The 19,103-nt window shown below is 38.6% G+C and overlaps 1 protein-coding gene across 4 annotated transcripts in view; it reads left to right on the top strand.

Moving 5' to 3' along the window:
- The window catches only part of ARHGAP12 (Rho GTPase activating protein 12), a 157,943-nt gene that overhangs the window by 11,064 nt on the left and 127,776 nt on the right, over positions 1 to 19,103 (top strand). For all 4 annotated transcript variants that reach the window (XM_066280416.1, XM_066280414.1, XM_066280417.1 and 1 more), the window contains exon 2: positions 18,162 to 18,200. The gene's annotated coding sequence lies outside the window, so the exon portion shown is untranslated. The remainder of the gene's footprint in view (positions 1 to 18,161; positions 18,201 to 19,103) is intronic.

Genomic DNA, 19,103 nt, shown 5'->3' with positions numbered 1-19,103 from the left:
CGCCCAGGTGATATTAATGTGTGTTGGGGGTGGGCTGTGGGCAGGCAGAATTCTTGTAGCCGGGGGCTTGGTTTTAGGATTAAGCCTTTCCCACCCTTTTTAATGTGGAGTGGTACAATCCCATCATGTCCCAGATAAGTGACTTTGTATTAGAGACTTCCCTATTTTGTATATTGGATTAAAGGTTTTGGTTTCTACACTATAAAATGGGGCAGAACGGGAGCTTGCTCTCTTGGTTCCTGGGATTAGCATTAGAGGAGGGAGCAGAGCAAAGAGAGGCCACATGGAGGAGGCCAGGGGAAGCAGCCAAGATGGTGGAGTGTTGAGTGAGAAGCCAGTTTGTGCAGAGTTTGTGCAGGGAGAAGGAAGGAGGTGGGGAACAGAGATGAATAAGGCTAGTGAGCTTAGAAACCTTTGATTCTAGGAAACTCAGGTAAATCAGTAGGTTTGTAAGCGCTGAAAGTGAGTGGGTTTTGGAGCCCACTGTGTGTATTACTTGCCCGCCGGGTGCAAGCTAGGATTAAAGATGAAGGCCCATCAGTTTTTGGCTCCGTTGTTTCTTTACTGACTGTCCGAATCCAATGCGAACCTGCATGGGCCAGGCTGCTGAGATGGTGGCCGTGGCTACTGGCTTTACATGTAGTATTATTTCTTAGTGGTTTTAATTTTCATTTCCCTAATAACCAAGGATTTGGGGTAACTTTTTATGGATTTATCATCTACATTGCATAAGTACCTGTGTATACTTTTGCCCATTTCTATTGGGCTATTTGTGTTACTGACTTCCGTAATTCTTGGTTTGCGTTACTGGAGATCCTTGTTTATGAAGGATATTGTGCTGTAGTTTTTTTTTTTTTTATAATGTATTTGGTTTTGGAATGATGATAACACTGATCTCATAGAATGACCTGCGATGTTTCCCTGTCAATATAAAAACAACTTCCAAACCTGTAAGAATTTTTTATGAGTTTATTTGAGCCAAACTGTTGACAATTGCCAAGAAGCAAAGTCTCAATGAATTGAAAAAGTGTCTGGAAAATGGCAGTTCCACCACTTATTTTATACTTCAGAATCAAAGGAGAATATGTAAGAGGGTTATTACATGAAATTCATTGGTGATAGATTAGGTAGGCAGGAGAAGGCAAGGGGGGAATATCTCAGATTTGTTAAAAGTGAAAATGTATATGTTGAAAGGTTTACAGAGGCAGGAACAGGACAGTTAATAGTTAATAGTTTACATAATAATAACAATGAGGGGTTTATTGGCTTCTGCTCTGGTGGGATGGCTGGCCTGATGAAGAAGGAAGATGATCCTTGCATTCCAAAGGCATGTCATCAGGTGTATTATTGTAGATACAAAAGACAGCAGACAGGCTTGAGCAAAAGCAAGCATTAACCTTTGCTTAGAGAAAGTTCCTCCCTAGGATATGACTAGCCACCATAAACTGCTTCCAGCTAGGTTTGATTTAGATCATCCTGTGTTTACCTTAGTTCCCTGAGTTTGCAAGGTCACCTTGCAGATCCTCCCAGAGCCTGCCAGGCTCAGTTTGTGGCTGCATCTTGATTTCCTAAAAAAAATTGTATTTGTCCACACTGCATTCAGTTTTTTTGAGATGTTTGTACAGAATGTGTATTATCTTCTTTACATTTTTTGGTAAAATCAGCAGTGAAGCCATCAGGGCAAGGGTTTTTTGTGGAAAAAAATTTTAAAGACATGTTCAGTATTTTTAATAGATACAGGGTTGCTAGGGTTATCTGCTTCTTCATAAGCAAGCTTTGGTAAATTGTCTTAATAAATTAATCCAGTATTTACATTGAAGGAGGATCTGTAAAATACATATAGGTGAGAATTTTAGTGACGTTTGTGGGTTTTGGATAGACAGGTATAAGGTGATTTAAATGGCATTCTTCATTATGTGTCTCTTTTTTTTTTTTTTTTTTTGGAGAGGAGGGTAGATAGTGAGACAGACTCTTGCATGTGCCAGACTGGTATCCACCTGGCAACCCCTGTCTGGGGCCTATTCTTTAATCAGCTGAACTATCCTCAGCACCTGGGGCTGATGCTGGAACCAGTTGAGCCATTGGCTGCAAGAAGGGAAGAGAGAGAGAAGGGTGAGACAGTGAGAGAGAGAAGGGTGAGACCGTGAGAGAGAAGGGTGAGACTGTGAGGGAGAGAAGCAGATGATAGCTTCTCATGTGTGCCCTGACTGGTATGTCCACTGAACCAACTGATCAGGGCTTCCAGTGACTTTAATGTGGCAATATATACCTGTAATATTTCATTGTAGGTATATACTACTATTTTTTTAAAGCCATTCATCCACCTATGGACATTAAATTTGCTGTTGTGAATTATTTGGCTATGAACATAGCTGTTCATATATCTGTTCAAGTCCCTGCTTTCAATAATTCTGGATGTTTATCTAGAAGTGGAATTCGTGGGTTATATGGTAATTTTATTTTTAATGTTTTGAAAAAATTGTATGCTGTTTCCACCAGTGGCTGCACTGTTTTACATTCCCAGCAGCAATGCACAAGAATTCCAGTTTTTCGACCTTCTCACCAACACTTGTTATTTTTTTTCCCCTCTTACAATAGCCATCTTAATGTGAGTAAAGTGGTTTCTTATTGTGGTTTCCGTTTGTGTTTCCCTAATTCTTATTGATGTTGAGCATCTTTTCATGTGTTTATTGTCCATTTGTGTATCTTCTTTGGAAAAAGGTGTATTCACATCTTTTGCCTAGAGTGCTATTTCTTTTCTCAATGTTAATTTGAAGTAGATTGGCATGATATAAGCACTACGAAGAATACGTACTTTTTTCTGTTTTTAAGTACCGTATTTTTCGCTCCGTAAGACACACCTAGGATTTTAAGGAGGAAAATAAGAAAAAAAATATTCTGAACCAAATGGTGTGTTGAAATATTTAATAAAATATACCACAATATTTCAACAATGTAAACTCAACAGCAGTATTAGCAACCATTACTACTGTTATTAACAAATAAGAAAATACTTTAATGTTAAGATAGTCTCTAGTTATCTAGAAACCCCAGGATCTCATCATTAGTGTCAGAATTTAAGGAGCTCAGTCGCTCACAATCACTGGTATCACTTTCTTCGTTATTTTCATCTATGATACCATCTTCAGTGCCATCTAAGGCATTGCTAATGAGCTGGTGTTCATTTTACATATAGTTACTGGCACAGCACCCCGCAGCAGCTAAAAAAAAATGAACATTTGCTCCATAAGATGTACAGGCGTTTTCCCCTCCACTTTTGGGGGGAAAAAAGTATGTCTTATGGAGCAAAAAATATGGTAAGTTACTGATATCTGACTAGTACTTGGCAAGGGTCAGACCTTAATAATCACCACATTTGTAGATGTATTTGCCTTTTTTTTAGTGGGATATATATGTTTTTAAACCATGAGATTTTGTAAACATTTGAAAGTGTTTGAGTGTAAGTAGTCATTTGTAAAGCCAGTAGCCATGGCCACCATCACAGCCGCCTGGCCAATGCAGGTTCGCATTTGATTCGGACAGTTGGTAATGAAACAACGGAGCCAAGAACTGGTGGGCCGTCCTCTTTAATCCTAGCTTGCACCGGCGGGCAAGAAATACACATACTGGGCTCCAAAACCCACTCATTCAGTGCTCACAAAGCTACTGACTTATCCGAGTTTCCTAGAATCAAAGGTTCCTAGCTCACCAGACTTATTCACCTCTGTTCCCCATCTTCTTCTCTCTGCACAAACTGCACAAACTGGCTTTTCCCTCAGCACTCCACCATCTTGGCTGCTTCTCCTGGCCTCCTCCATGTGGCCTTTCTCTGCTCTCCTACAGCATGGACTCCTCCTAGAACGTAAACACTCTTCTCCCCAAACAATGGAATCTCTCTTGCTTTTAAAACCTTTTGGCGCGAAAGCCCTCCCCCAACACACATTAATACAATCATGCCCATCCCAAAGCAGTCACCTGGGCAACGGGCTTCCATGTGGGCAGAGCCATCTTTAACAAAGTGAGCATAATATATTTTATCTGCCCAACGTCATTTTAAAGATTTTTTCTTTGAGAGTGTAATGTGGTGTGCAGTTTTAGAGGAATATCTGAAGGGGTTTGTGGGAATGGTTATGCCTGGGTAACCAGTAGAGTTGGGCAGTTGTGATGTGAATGATGTTTTTCGTCTAGAGTAAATTGTTAGAGGTTTAGAAATTCTATTAAACTTTGGACAGATTGTTTTAAAAAGTTCTTATTAAGAAATTTAAATATAGCACTTGCATGTTGAGGACATAGAAGAAAGAATCAATTAATTGGAATCAATTTACTAGGAAGAAAGCTGAAAAGTTTAGAAGCAGAATGATCATTATAAAAGAGTGTTTTTAAAGGTTGTGAAGCTATTATCCATATGGGTAGTAGTTTTTGATGAAATAGAATATGAAGGAAAAGGAAATTAACTATTTTGTTCAAGAAAATAATTTTTAGTTGTTATTATTTTTTTTAGAGAGAGAGGCAGCCAGGAAGGGAGAGAGATGAGAAGCATCAGCTCATAGTTGTGGCACCTTAGCTCATTCATTGCATTCTCATATGTGCCTTCACCAGGGTGGGGTCTACAGCAGAGCCAGTGACCCCTTGCTTAAGCCAGTGACCTTGGTCTCAAGCCGGATGAACTCGCACTCAAGCTGGCAACTTCGGGGTTTTGAACTTGGGTCCGATGCTCTATCCATCACACCTCTGCCTGGTCAGACATCAGATCTTTTTTCTATGTAAACATTTTGGTTCATCTTGTTATTTTAAGAGTTCTTTGTATATTTTTGGTACAAGTCCTGCATCATGTCTTTTACAAAAATTTTTCCTTCTGTGGTTTGTGTTTTCATTTTTCCACAGGGCAAAAGTTTTAAAATTTTAATACATTTCTACTTAATATTTTCTTCCATGGATTTCCATGTGGTAGGTGTATTTAAAAATTCATTGCCAATTCTAAGGTCATATTTTTTTCCCTTCAAATTGAAATATTTCTCCATTCTTATAACAATCCAAGAAAAAGTCATGTTCACTCATTTCTGACTAAGAAAGACTTCATGGCACAAATCTTCCTAAAATACCTCATGCAAATGTAAATTTTATTGAAATATACCTGCTTCCTCAAACACTTTGATTCTTCATTTTTGTTTCTGATTTAAATATTGGTTTTGAGTTTCTTTTACCAGTTTTCACTTGACTCTGTTCTCTGCTGATTTCCAGTTAACCAATTATTTCCTGTATCCTATCCTTTCCGCAGTTTCTACTTTCTTTATTTCTTTTTTTTTTTTATTGTATTTATTTTTAATGGGGTGACATCAGTAAATCAAGATACATATATTCAAAGATAATATGTCCAGGTTATCTTAAAGTTCAATTATGTTGCATACCCATCACCCAAAGTCAGATTGTCCTGTCACCCTCTATCTAGTTCTCTTTGTGCCCCTCCCCCTCCCCCATCCCTCTCCCTCTCCCCCCTCCCCCCGTAACCACCACACTCTTATCAGTGTCTCTTGGTCTCACTTTTATGTCCCATCTACGTATGGAAAAATGCAGTTCCTGGTTTTTTCTGATTTACTTATTTCACTTCATATAATGTTGTCAAGATCCCACCATTTTGCTATAAATGATCCGATGTCATCATTTCTTATGGCTGAGTAGTATTCCATAGTGTATATGTGCCACATCTTCTTTATCCAGTCATCTATTGATGGGCTTTTTGGTTGTTTCCATGTCCTGGCCACTGTGAACAATGCTGCAATGAACATGGGGCTGCATGTGTCTTTACAAGTCAATGTTTCTGAGTTTTTGGGGTATATACCCAGTAGAGGGATTGCTGGGTCATAAGGTAGTTCTATTTTCAGTTTTTTGAGGAACCACCATACTTTCTTCCATAATGGTTGTACTACTTTACATTCCCACCAACAGTGGATGAGGGTTCCTTTTTCTCCACAACCTCTCCAACATTTGCTATTACCTGTCTTGTTAATAATAGCTAGTCTAACAGGTGTGAGGTGGTATCTCATTGCAGTTTTGATTTGCATTTCTCTAATAGCTAAAGAAGATGAGCATCTTTTCATATATCTGTTGGCCATTTGTATTTCTTCCTGGGAGAAGTGTCTTCATATCCTCTTCCCATTTTTTTATTGGATTGTTTGTTTGTTTGTCGTTGAGTTTTATGAGTTCTTTGTATATTTTGGATATTAGGCCCTTATCTGAGCAGGTGTTTAAAAATATCATTTCCCAATTAGTTGGCTGTCTGTTTATCTTATCAATTTCTCTTGCTGAACAGAAACTTCTTAGTCTGATGTAGTCCCATTCATTAATTTTTGCTTTCACTTCTCTTGCCTGTGGAGTCAAATTCATAAAATGCTCTTTAAAGCCCAGGTCCATGAGTTTGGTACCTATGTCTTCTTCTATGTACTTTATTGTTTCAGGTCTTATGTTTAGATCTTTGATCCATTTTGAGTTAATTTTAGTACAGGGGGACAAACTGTAGTCCAGCTTCATTCTTTTGCATGTGGCTTTCCAGTTTTCCCAGCACCATTTGTTGAAGAGGCTTTCTTTTCTCCATTGAGTGTTGTTGGCCCCTTTATCAAAAATTATTTGACTATATATATGTGGTTTTATTTCTGGGCTTTCTATTCTGTTCCATTGGTCTGAGTGTCTATTTTTCTGCCAATACCATATTGTTTTGATTGTCGTGGCCCTATAATAGAGTTTGAAGTCAGGTATTGTAATGCCCCCAGCTTCATTCCTTTTCTTTAGGATTGCTTTGGCTATTCGGGGCTTTTTATAGTTCCATATAAATCTGATGATTTTTTGCTCCATTTCTTTAAAAAATGTCATTGGAATTTTGATGGGAATTGCATTAAATTTGTATATAGCTTTGGGTAATATGGCCATCTTGATTATATTTATTCTACCTAACCAAGAACAAGGTATATTCTTCCATCTCATAATGTCTTTTTCGATTTCCCTTAACAATGGTTTATAGTTTTCATTGTATAAGTCCTTTACATTCTTTGTTATGTTTATTCCTAGGTATTTTATTTTTTTTGTTGCAATTGTGAAGGGGATTATTCTTTTGAGTTCATTCTCAGATGTTTCATTGTTGGCATATAGAAAGGCTATTGACTTCTGTATGTTAATTTTGTATCCTGCGACCTTACTGTATTGGCTTATTTTTTCTAGAAGTCTTTTTGTGGATTCTTTGGGGTTTTCGATGTATAGGATTATATCATCTGCAAAAAGTGATACCTTTACTTCTTCTTTTCCGATATGGATGCCTTTTATTTCTTTGTCTTGTCTGATTTCTGTGGCAAGAACCTCTAGTACCACATTAAATAAGAGTGGAGAGAGTGGACAACCCTGTCTTGTTCCTGATTTAAGGGGGAAAGCCTTCAGTTTTGTGCCATTTAGTATGATGTTAGCTGATGGTTTATCATATATGGCCTTTATCATGTTGAGATATTTTCCTTCTATACCCATTTTGTTGAGAGTCTTAAACATAAAATTGTGTTGTATTTTATCAAAAGCCTTTTCTGCATCTATTGATAAGATCATGTGGTTCTTGTTCTTTGTTTTGTGGATATGGTGTATTACGTTAACCGTTTTGCGTATGTTGAACCATCCTTGAGATTCTGGGATGAATCCCACTTGATCATGATGTATTATTTTTTTAATATGTTGTTGTATTCGATTTGCTAGTATTTTGTTTAGTATTTTAGCATCTGTATTCATTAGAGATATTGGTCTGTAGTTTTCTTTTTTTGTGCCATCCTTGCCTGGTTTTAGTATAAGGGTTATGTTGGCCTCATAAAATGTGTTTGGAAGTATTGCTTCTTCTTCAATTTTTTGGAAGACTTTCTGGAGAATAGGAACCAAGTCTTCTTTGAAGGTTTGATAAAATTCGCTGGTATAGCCGTCTGGGCCTGGACTTTTATTTTTGGGGAGGTTTTTAATGGTTTTTTCCATTTCTTCTTTACTAATAGGTCTGTTTAGGCTTTCTGCTTCTTCTTGACTCAGTCTAGGAAGGTTGTATTCTAGGAATTTATCCATTTCTTCTAGGTTGTTGAATTTAGTGGCATAAAGTTTTTCATAGTATTCTACAATAATTCTTTGTATATCTACGATGTCCGTGGTGATTTCTCCTCTTTCATTTTGGATTTTGTTTATATGAGTTCTTTCTCTTTTTTCCTTGGTAAGTCTTGCCAAGGGTTTGTCAATTTTGTTGATTTTTTCGAAGAACCAGCTCCTTGTTCTATTAATTTTTTCTATAGTTTTTCTGTTCTCTATTTCATTTATTTCTGCTCTGATTTTTATTATCTCCTTTCTTCGGCTGGTTTTGGGTTGTCTTTGTTCTTCTTTTTCTAGTTCCTTAAGGTGTGAAGTTAAGTGGTTCACTTGGGCTCTCTCTTGTTTGTTCATATATGCCTGAAGTGATATGAACTTCCCTCTTATCACTGCTTTTGCTGCATCCCATAGATTCTGATATGTCGTATTATCATTTTCATTTGTCTGTATATATCTTTTGATCTCTGCACTTATTTCTTCTTTGACCCATTCATTCTTTAAAAGTATGTTGTTTAGTTTCCACATTTTTGTGGGATTTTTTCCCTCTTTTTTGCTGTTGAATTCTAGTTTCAAGGCTTTATGATCAGAAAATATGCTTGGTACAACTTCAATTTTTCTGAATTTGCTGATGTTGTTTTTGTGGCCCAGCATATGGTCAATGCTTGAGAATGATCCATGTACACTGGAGAAAAATGTATACTCAGTCACTTTGGGATGAAATGTCCTGTAGATGTCTATCATATCCAGGTGCTCTAGTGTTTTGTTTAAGGCCACTATGTCTTTGTTGATTCTCTGTTTGGATGACCGATCTAGAGCCGTCAGCGGTGTATTGAGGTCTCCAAGTATGATTGTATTTTTGACAGTGAGAGATTCTTTATTTCTTTATGGCCAGAATAGTTTATAATATTAATCACTATATTTTCTTTTACTTTTTTAGGGCTAAAGAAATGCCTTTTATATGTGTGTGTGTATTTTTTTTCTCTGAAAACAGGGATAATAAATTAAGAAAAAAATTTTTTTTTGTATTTTTCGTGAGAAGTAGAAAGGCAGAGTGACACTGACTCCTTCATGCGTCTGACCAGGACCCACCCAGCAAGCCCACTAGGGGGCGATGCTTCATTGCAACCAGAGCCATTTTAGTACCTGAGGATGGCCATGGTGCCATCCTCAGTGCCTGGGCCAACTTGCTCCAGTGGAGCTTTAGCTGTGGTAGGGAGAGAGAGATAGAAGGGATAGGTGGAAGGGTGAGAAGCAGATGGTCACTTCTCATGTGTGCCCTGACCAGGAATCGAACCTGGGACATCTACATGCCCGGCCACCACTCTCCCACTGAGCCAACCGGCCAGGGCCAAGAAAAACTTTTAAGTGCCTTGTAGTGGTCTATGCTGTCTTGGTAACTGTACAGTTTACAGAATTATTTCGTGGAGAATTTCTTTTACTGTAATTGTTCTTAACGTTTTTGTTGTGCTCATTAAGTTTAATTGATTTCTTTACCAGAGACTTGTTTAAGGAGTGTTAATTTGAAAAAAATACTTTTAAAACTGCTTGGACAACTTTGTATAAGAGAGTCAGTACTTAAATTGTGGTATTTTTAAGTTGCTTAAAATTGACATGTGAGGGTGTTGTAACATTTTGTTGTTCGTAATATTAGAGTTACTAAATAAGCAATTGTTATGTGTCTATCTATATCTATTGTTGAAACATTAGGAAGAAGACTGGTAAGAGGTGTGAAAAACATAACTACTTACAAAAATTAGGGGATATTTCAAGACAAATATGAAGTTATAAAGTATCCCCTAATTTTTGTGAGCAGAATATAGGGGTATTTTTGAAATTGCAAAGAAAAGTAGTTGGTTGGTCCTGGGCAGTAGATATGCAAACACATTAAATGTACTGGTGGTTAGGTATTTAATAGTTGTTACTGTGTGTGTATAATGAGTATAGATGCAGGAATGTGGTAATGAGGACAGAATAGATATATATTTTTAAGTGACAGGAGGTGAGATAAACTCCAGCATGCACCCTGATTGGGATCCACCAGGCAAGTCACCTATTGGGTTATACTCAGCCCATCCTGGGCTGTCGCTTAGCAACCCAGCTGACCTATTTTTAGTGCCTAGGCCTGGAGACTCCACCTAGCCATCCTCAGTGCCTGGGGCTAACTGGATTGAACCAATAGAACCATGGCTGTGGGAGGAGAAGAGAGAAAGAAGGGGAAGAGGGAAGGGTAGAAAAGCAGGTGGTCATTTCTCTTGTGTTCTCTGACTGGAAATCGAACCCAGAACTCCAGGCTAATGCTGTACCATTGAGCCAACCAGCCAGGGCCCAGAATATATTTCAATTAGAGTGGTGTTCTCAGTGAGTGCTATAGTTGAATGAGTAACCAGAATCCTTGAGAGGCTACCAGGATGAACAGTTCTCAACCTAATCTAAAGAGAAAAATCTGTAAATTTGGGGAATAGCCGAAGAAACAGGCTAAAGTTAAAACTATCAGCATTTATTTCAATATAGCTTATGTTTTGGTGTGTGTGTGTGTGTGTGTGTGTGTGTGTGTGTGTGTGTGTTGTATTTTTCTGAAGTTAGAAGCAGGGAGCCAGTCAGACTCTCCCATGCGCCCGATCGGGATCCACCCAGTATCCCCACCAGGGGGCAATGCTCCGCCCATCTGAGACTTCACTCCCTGCGGCTGAAGCCAGTCTAGCACCTGAGCCGGAAACCATGGAGCCGACCTCAGTGCTGGGGCCAACTTTGCTTCAATGGAGCCTTGGCTGTGGGAAGGGAAGAGAGAGATAGAGAGGAAGGAGAGGGGGAAGGGTGGGGGCGCTTCTCCTGTGTGCCCTGGTTGGGAATTGAACCCGAGACTTGTACACATTGGCTGGACGCTCTACTGCTGAGCCAAGCGGCAAGGGCCTAGCTTATGTTTTTAAATAAAAATAGGCAACATCAGTTATTCGCACATTTGCAGATAATTTTCACTTAGATCTAAGTTCTTAATTTTTTTTGGCTCCGTAGTGTATAAAAAGGCTTTTATTTTCATTTTTATTTTATCTAACTTTTTCAAACCTTGGATTATAATGCATAATTGCTACTGTGTGATTTTCTAGCAGCTTATAATTTTATTAGTCTCTAGTAGGGGCTTCCCAGTTTCATTCCTCGTCGTCCATCCCAGTATTACTGGGAAATCTATGTCAGCTCCTGTTCTCTTATTCCATTGTGCCCACTCTTGCTTATGTAATGTGCCTTCATATCTAACTACTTTTTTAATATGTGTAGATGTCTTTTTTTTTTTTTGTATTTTTCTGAAGCTGGAAACGGGGAGGCAGTCAGACTCCCGGACTCCCACATATGCCTGACTGGGATCCACCTGCCATGCCCACCAGGGGACGATGCTTTGCCCATCTGGGGCATTGCTCTGGTTGCAACCAGAGCCACTCTAGCGCCTGAGGCAGAGGCCGTAGAGCCATCCTCAGTGCTTGGGCCAACTTTGCTCCAGGGGAGCCTTGGCTGCAGGAGGGGAAAAGAGAAATAGAGAGGAAAGAGAGGGGGAGGAGTGGAGAAGCAGATGGGCGCTTCTGTGTGCCCAGGCCGGGAATCGAACCCGGTACTCCTGCATGCCAGGCCGACGCTCTACCACTGAGCCAACCAGCCAGGGCTGTGTAGATGTCTTATGACTACTTATCTGTATTCCTTGTCTTCCCAATTCTCATTGCATTTAAGTAAAACTTTAGATTGGATGTCTCATGTTGAACTTATTAAACAGACTTCTTTATTTTTCTTTCTAACACCTCCTTCATACTTACCTGCTAGTCATTGGGGAACATGTAGTCATCAAGCTTGGCAGTGAAAGAAACAAAACATGGATTGGCCTTTGAACCATTCTTACTCTCTGTATCATAGCTTCTTTCTAAATAGCATGCAATTATAGTTTACTTATTATACTTCATATGTTTCTCCACTCCTATGGGTACCTGTCTGATCAATTATAGTATGTCTGAGCTGCCGTAATCTTCTGCAGATTCCTTTGTTTCACTATCTTAAGCAGTATTTTATATATCTATTTCTTTTTCTTTTTTTTTTTTTTAAGTAAGAGGGGAGGAGATAGACAGACTTGTGCATGCACCATGGCTAGGATCCACCCAGCAATGCTTGTTTGGGGCCAGTGATTGAATCTACTGAGCTTTCCTCGGTGTTTAGGGCTGATGCTTGGACCAACTGAGCCACTGGCTGTGAGAGGGGAAGAGAGAAAAACGAGAGGTAGGGGAAGAGAAGCAGATGATCGCTTCTCACGTGTGCTCTGGCTGGGACACCACAGGCCAGGCTGACACTATCCACTGAACCAACCAGCCAGGGCCTTCAACAGTATTTTAGAAGTTATTTTATTATTTTCTGGGAAGGAAAAGAATGAAACAGGATTCAAGATTTTGTCAGAGTAGGTGGAACATATACTCGTCTCCTCCCAGGTCTAACCTGGAATTAATTACACCTAAATTATAGAACAATCATTCTGATTAATCAACTGAAGACTAGCTGAAGGGAAATCTTATAAAGGAGGATTTACAGAAGAAGCTACATTGAGACTGGTAGGAAGAATGGAGATGTGAAAAGGGCTGGCTCTGTTTCCACCATGGCAACTGAAGTTCCAGAAGAATATCTCAGCTGTGGGGGATTTCTCCAGAATAGTGGGGTCTAAACTCCAACTGGGCTCCTCAGGTAAGAGTACCAAAGCTAGAAAGAGGTGTGCACATATCTGACTATGGAAAACGGTGAAGTTTTTGTTCTCTAGGGAGAGTCTGGAGTCTACTAGAGACAAAGACATTCTCTTAAAGGGTCAACACAGAAAATTTTGTTTGCAGCCACTCACCCTGGGCTCTGGCTAGAAGAAGGGCAGAGTGGACTAGAGTTTTATGAGGAGATTCTGAGTTTTGTGGATCTTAGAAGGGTACTCAAGGAACTGTTGCCATGATTACTGTGCTGTCATTCTCCTATACGGCAGATGCCAACTTTCTTGAGTATAGCACTTCTTTCTGTGGTATCAGCCCGGGGGAAAGTGACAGTCCTATCCTTTGGATTCGCTCTCACCATACCCTGTGTAGCTTAAACCCTACTCAGGAGTCACCTGCCTTGGGCATGATGTAGAGGTCTGGGCAGACTCAAGGAGGTGTCAGTGACTGAGTTGTGTGGCTTTGGAGTGGGGTCGTTCTCCCTACATTCCCGTGAACCTGACTGCTACTTCCTCCTCACAGGAAAACTGCTAGAAATACCCTCTGAGTTTCAGGCAGATGCACCCCCCAGGATCCTCTGGAGGCCCCAACTGCCTGGCTATTCATGGCTCTGCCCTGCCAAGCCAAGTTTGGGGCAAAATCTGGGACAGACTGAGTAGTGTGGATCTGGGATAAGGTCCATCCATACCTTCCCTGAAACCTAACTGGCACTTCCCCTTTTCAGAAGTTCAACTAGCCCCATCCTCAACTCTTGGCAGCCTCTTCCTCCTGACTCTTGGTAGCCACCCACCATACAGGATCCAGTGAGCTTCATGAACTGCATAACAAGAGGGAGATCTCAGCAGGCACCAAACCTGGCTGAAGTGAAATCCACTTTGTGTGTGTGGTCCACACCTGTACTGCAGCTTACATGCTGTGTTTGGGCTAAGCCTCCCAGTCAGCTAGCCTGAGGGCCATCCCATGCATGAATTGGCCATAGCAGTCATGACTCAATTACAACAGGAGGGTTCACATCCCAACAAAAGACATTCCTGGAGTCCCCAGTTCAGGTGATCAAGAAGACTGTACCACTGGACTCCACACGACACCTGCCACATACAGCCACTCCATGAAGACTGGTAATGATAGCACATCTATCTTATATATAGAAACAAACACAAAGGCAGCCATAGTGGTGGGACAAACAGGCCCCAAATGAAACAACAGGAGGACATTCTAGAAGAAGAGCTACATAAAATTTAGCAGATATAAAGTTCAAAGCAGTGGTTTTAAGGATGTTCAACAGTATGAAAAGGACATATAGAAACCATGAAAAAAGGACAAGTCAGAGGTAAAGAATACAATATGTGAAATGAAGAATACAACTGAAAGGAATAAACAGTAGGTTGAATGAAGCAGAGGACTGAATCAGTGATTTGGAAGACAAAGTAGGAAGAGACATCCAATCAGAACACCAAAAGGAAAAAATGAGAAAAAAAAAATAGTTTAAGCTGCCATTGGGACAGGATGAAGTGTAATAACACCTGCATCATAAGGAAACCAGAAGGAGAAGAGGCCGAGTGATCAAAAACTTATTTGAAGATATAATGTTTGAAAACTTCCTTAACTTGGTGAAAGAAAAAGACACACAAGTCCAGGAAGCGTGGAGAGTGCCAAACAAGATAGACCCAAAGAGGCCCACTCAAAGATACATCACAATGAAAATGGCAAAGGTTAAAGACAAAGAATCTTAAAAGTTGCCAGAGAAAGTTACCTACAAGGGAGATCCCATAAGACTGTTAGTATATTTCCTCAACAGAAATGTTGCAGGCCAGAAGGAATTGGCATGAACTGTTCAAAGTGATGAAAACAAGGACATAAAACTATGATTACTTTACCCTGCAATACTATTATGTAAAATTGAAGAAGAAATAAAGAGATTCCCAGACAAGAAAAGGCTAAAAGAGTTTGTTACCTCCCAACCACTATTACAAAAAAATATATTAAATGGCCTGCTCTGAGAAAGAAGAAAAAAAAAAGAGGAACATAGTTTAAAAGATCAAAATGCAATAAATATGTACCTATTAATAATAGTCACTTTAAATGTAAGTGGCTTAAATGTTCCAATTGAGACATAGAATAGCTGAATGGATAGGAAAACAAGACCCATATATATGCTGTCTACAAGACACCATCTCAGAATGAAAGATACACAGACCAAAAGTGAGGGGTGGAAAAAATATTTCACTCAAATGGGAAGGAAAAAATAAGCTGGGATAGCAGTACTTATATCTGACAAAATAGACTTGAAAGAAAAAAGGCTATCATAAGAGTCAAACGGGACACTACATAACGATAAAGGGAACAATTCAAAAAGAGGATATAACCCTTGTAAACATTTATGTACTCAGCATAGAATGAAATTTTGATGGACATAAAGGGACTATATGGTTTTATAGTAGGGAATTTTAATACCTTGTTAAAATCTATACCAATGGATAGATTTTCCATATTGGAAATCAACAAGGAAATGATGAATACATCAGTTGGAATTGGTATCTTCAGAGCATTTCAACTCAAAGCAGCAGAACATACATGTTTTTCATGTGCACATGGAACATATTCTTGGATAGACCACATGTTAGGACACAAAACAAGTCTCAGTAAATTTAAGAAGTATGCAATTGTATGAAATATCTTCTCTGAACATAATGGTATGAAACGAGGAATCAATCATACAAAAAACCTGAAAAACACACGAAGTCAGTGGAAGCTAAATGTTACTAGCCAGCCTGAGGGTCCTCCAAGCTATGAATAGCTTGACAATGATGATCAAGGAAGAAAACGATACCTTGAAACAAGTGATACAAAACAAATGAAAATGAGAACACACAACCTATTGGACACAGTGAAAGCAGTCCTCAGGAAAATTCATAGTATTACAGGCTTCTCTCTCTCTCTCAAGAAAAAAGAAAATCTCAGTCTTTACACTTAAGCTTGAAAGAGAACAACAAAGTCCAGAGTGAGTAGAAGTAAGGAAATAATAAAGGTGAGAGCAGAAATATACAAAATAAAGTCTAAAAAAATACAGAAGATTATAAAACAAAAGATCATTGAAACAAAAAACTGGTTCCTTTAAAATATAAACAAGATGGATAAACCTTTAACCAAACTCAAGAAGAAAGTAGAAGATCCAAATAAATCTGACATGGAAGAGGAGAAGTAACTGACACCAAATAAATACAAAGGATTGTAAAAAAAATTATGAACAACTATATGCCAACAAATTGAAAAATCTAGAAGAAATGGATAAATTCCTAGAAACATACAATCTTCCAAAACGGAATCAGGGAAGATCATATAATCTGAATAGACAGGTTACAACTCATGAAATTGAAGCAGTAATCAAAAAACTTCCAATAAATACGACTTTTGGTCTGGATGACATCACAGGTGAATTTTCCAAAACATTCACAGAAGAACTAACACCTAGCCGCCTTAAACTATTCCATATAATCCTAGAGAAGGGAAGACTCCTAAATTCATTGTAGGAGGCCAGGATTACTCTTATTCCAAAATCAGATAATGCCACTCAAGGAAAGAAAGTTACAGGTCGATATCCTTAATGAGCATAGCTACTATGAAAAGATTCTCAATCATCAGTGAAATAAATAATTAAAAGCACAATGAGATATCACCTCATACTTGCTACAGATGGCTATCATCAGTAAATCAAGGATGTGAAGATAAGGGAACCCTTGTGCATTGTTGGTGGGAATATAGGTTGCTGCAGCTATTTTGTAAAACAGTATGGCGTTATTTCAAAAAAATTAATTTAATTGCCTATGACCCAGCAATTCTACTTCTGGGAATTTATTCAAAGAAACCCAAAACACTAATTTGAAAGAATATATGCATCCCTGTGCTCATTGTGTTGGTGTTTACAATAGCCAAGATTTGGAAGCAGCCTAAGTGCCTATCAGTAGATGAGTGGATAAAAAAGGAAATAATTACTTTTTGTGACAGCATGGATGGACCTGGAGAGCATTATGCTTAGTGAAATAAGCCAAAGAAAGACAAATATATGATTTCATTCACATGTAGAATCTAATGAACAAATGATCTAACAAGCCAAAAAAAGACTCATTGATAGCAGGTTGACAGCTGTTAGGGTTGGGAGTTGGGAAAGAACTCATTGACATGGCTAATAGTGTGGTGATTGTGGGGCATAAAGTATGGGGGCAGGTGAAAGAGGGTTTAGGGGGATAGTAAATGGTAGAAATAGACTTGGGGTGGTAAACACACAATATGGGGTACAGATCATGTATTATGGAATTGTGCACTGAAATCTGTCACCCCAATACATTCAATAAAAAAGAAAGAAAAAAACAGTCAATGGTAAATATTTCAGTGTGAAGTTTTGAAAATTTGTTGGGAAAAATTTATGTAGGTAAAAGGATTAGATCACATAGTGACTAATGTCCTGGTAAAGTGTGAAAGTAAAGGCTGGAGATTTGGAAGATTAGAATTTCTATTTTCTAAAAGAGGAAAGATCTTGCAGATTTGCCAGGGCTCAGGTCGGGCAGAGATAAGTGGATTTTGGATATGGTATGTTGTAGCTATCTTATTAAAAGGTGGATTTGACAGTTGTGTGTATGTCATCACTTAATTTAGAAGAATCTCCCTCTTTTTTTCATTTTTTTATGTAATTAATTTTTTTAAAAGAATTCATGTCTGTTGTTTAATACTATATCTCATATTCTGGATTTGTTTGTAGCCTAATAATTAGCTTACGATTAAATAAACATGTTTTTTGACAAAAGTACAACGTATGTGACATTGTAAACCTTGCTGCCTAGATTTGACCACTGGTTAAGCTCCTGACTGACAGATTTTTCTATTGTAAAGGTATATTTCCCCCTTTTATAATTAGTAAGTAATCTGTGGGGGATTATATTAGGGCTCCCAATTATTTTAACATTAGTTTTTGTTCTGTTTACCAACTTAGTACTGTAAACTTGAAAAACAGTTCTGTCGTTTTAATAATTTTTCAAAAGTTGAGGTATTGGAAGTTTATAAAGCTATTCTGTCAGAATGAAAATAAGTAGAAATGAAGTGGAGACAATGTGGAAATAAAGTAGGAGAGGCAGTAACAAAGCATACTTGTGTTGGGGGGGTGGTGTTGGCACAGTGGTGAGATATGGTAAATCTGCCCTGGCAAATCTGCATGATCTTTCCTCTCTTCACAGTACTGTGTTCCCCATAACCATGAAGTTTATGCTTCTAAAATGTGAGCAACATTGTATTTGTAACTTTCTTTAAGCAGACCTGGCTGGAATTAATTAACTTCTTTTTTTTTTTTAATAGGTTTAAATGTAGTACTGGATATTTATTTCTCCTTTTACGGTAAGTTTTATTTGTATTTTTTTGAAACAACATTAGTATATTAAATTTGTTATTGGAGTAGTTTGGCTAGAAAGTAAATTTTAGTTACTGAAATTGTATCACTAATTTATCACTTGGGCTTATGGGTTTTTGTTACAGAATAATTGTCCTCAGGGGAATGATTGTTAGTTGCTGCAGTATAGCTTACAACAATATCATGCCCAGTATTTAGGTGCTCAGGAAAATTGGCAGTGTCATGAAACTGTGGATAAACATTTTTTGATACACTTAATGCTCACAATTGCTTAGATTGGCTTTATGATCCCTGAGCATTGACTGTGTTGAGTGTACTGACTTCCTAGGGCTGCTATACAAAGTGCCACACATGAGTGGCTTAAAACAACAAAAACTCATTCTCTCACGTGCTGAAGGCTAGCTGTCCAAAATACAGGTGTCAGTAGATCTGTGCTTCATCTGAAGGCTGGCTCAGGGAGGATTCTTTCTTGCCTCACACTCAACTAGCTTCTGGTTGGTTGTGTCTGCATCCCTGGCGTTTTGGCTTTTAGCTGAATCACTCCAATTTCTGCCTCTGTCTTTTTGTGGGCTTTGTTCCTCTGTGTCTCTTTGTTTTCAAATCTCCCTCTCCTTAAAAGGCAGTAGTTACTGGATTTGGGGACTTGCCCTAATCAAGTATAACTTTATCTTAAATGGATGACATCTGCACAGACCCTTTTTTCAAATAAGACCTTGGCAGGTCCTGGCATTAGGACTTCAGCATAAACTTTTTTGGGGAACATACTTCATCCCACAGTGGTTAGAGCTTGACTTGAGTTATAGGAATATTGAGATGCTTTGATCATTTTGAAGCTTGAATGCTTGCTGTGTTGTATGAGGTACAAAATGTTTTGGAATTGGTATAGAAAT

This window comes from Saccopteryx bilineata, chromosome 5 (genome assembly GCF_036850765.1).
Source record: "Saccopteryx bilineata isolate mSacBil1 chromosome 5, mSacBil1_pri_phased_curated, whole genome shotgun sequence".
Classification (NCBI taxonomy): Eukaryota; Metazoa; Chordata; class Mammalia; order Chiroptera; family Emballonuridae; genus Saccopteryx; species Saccopteryx bilineata.
This window is presented reverse-complemented; position numbering and strand designations above follow the sequence as displayed.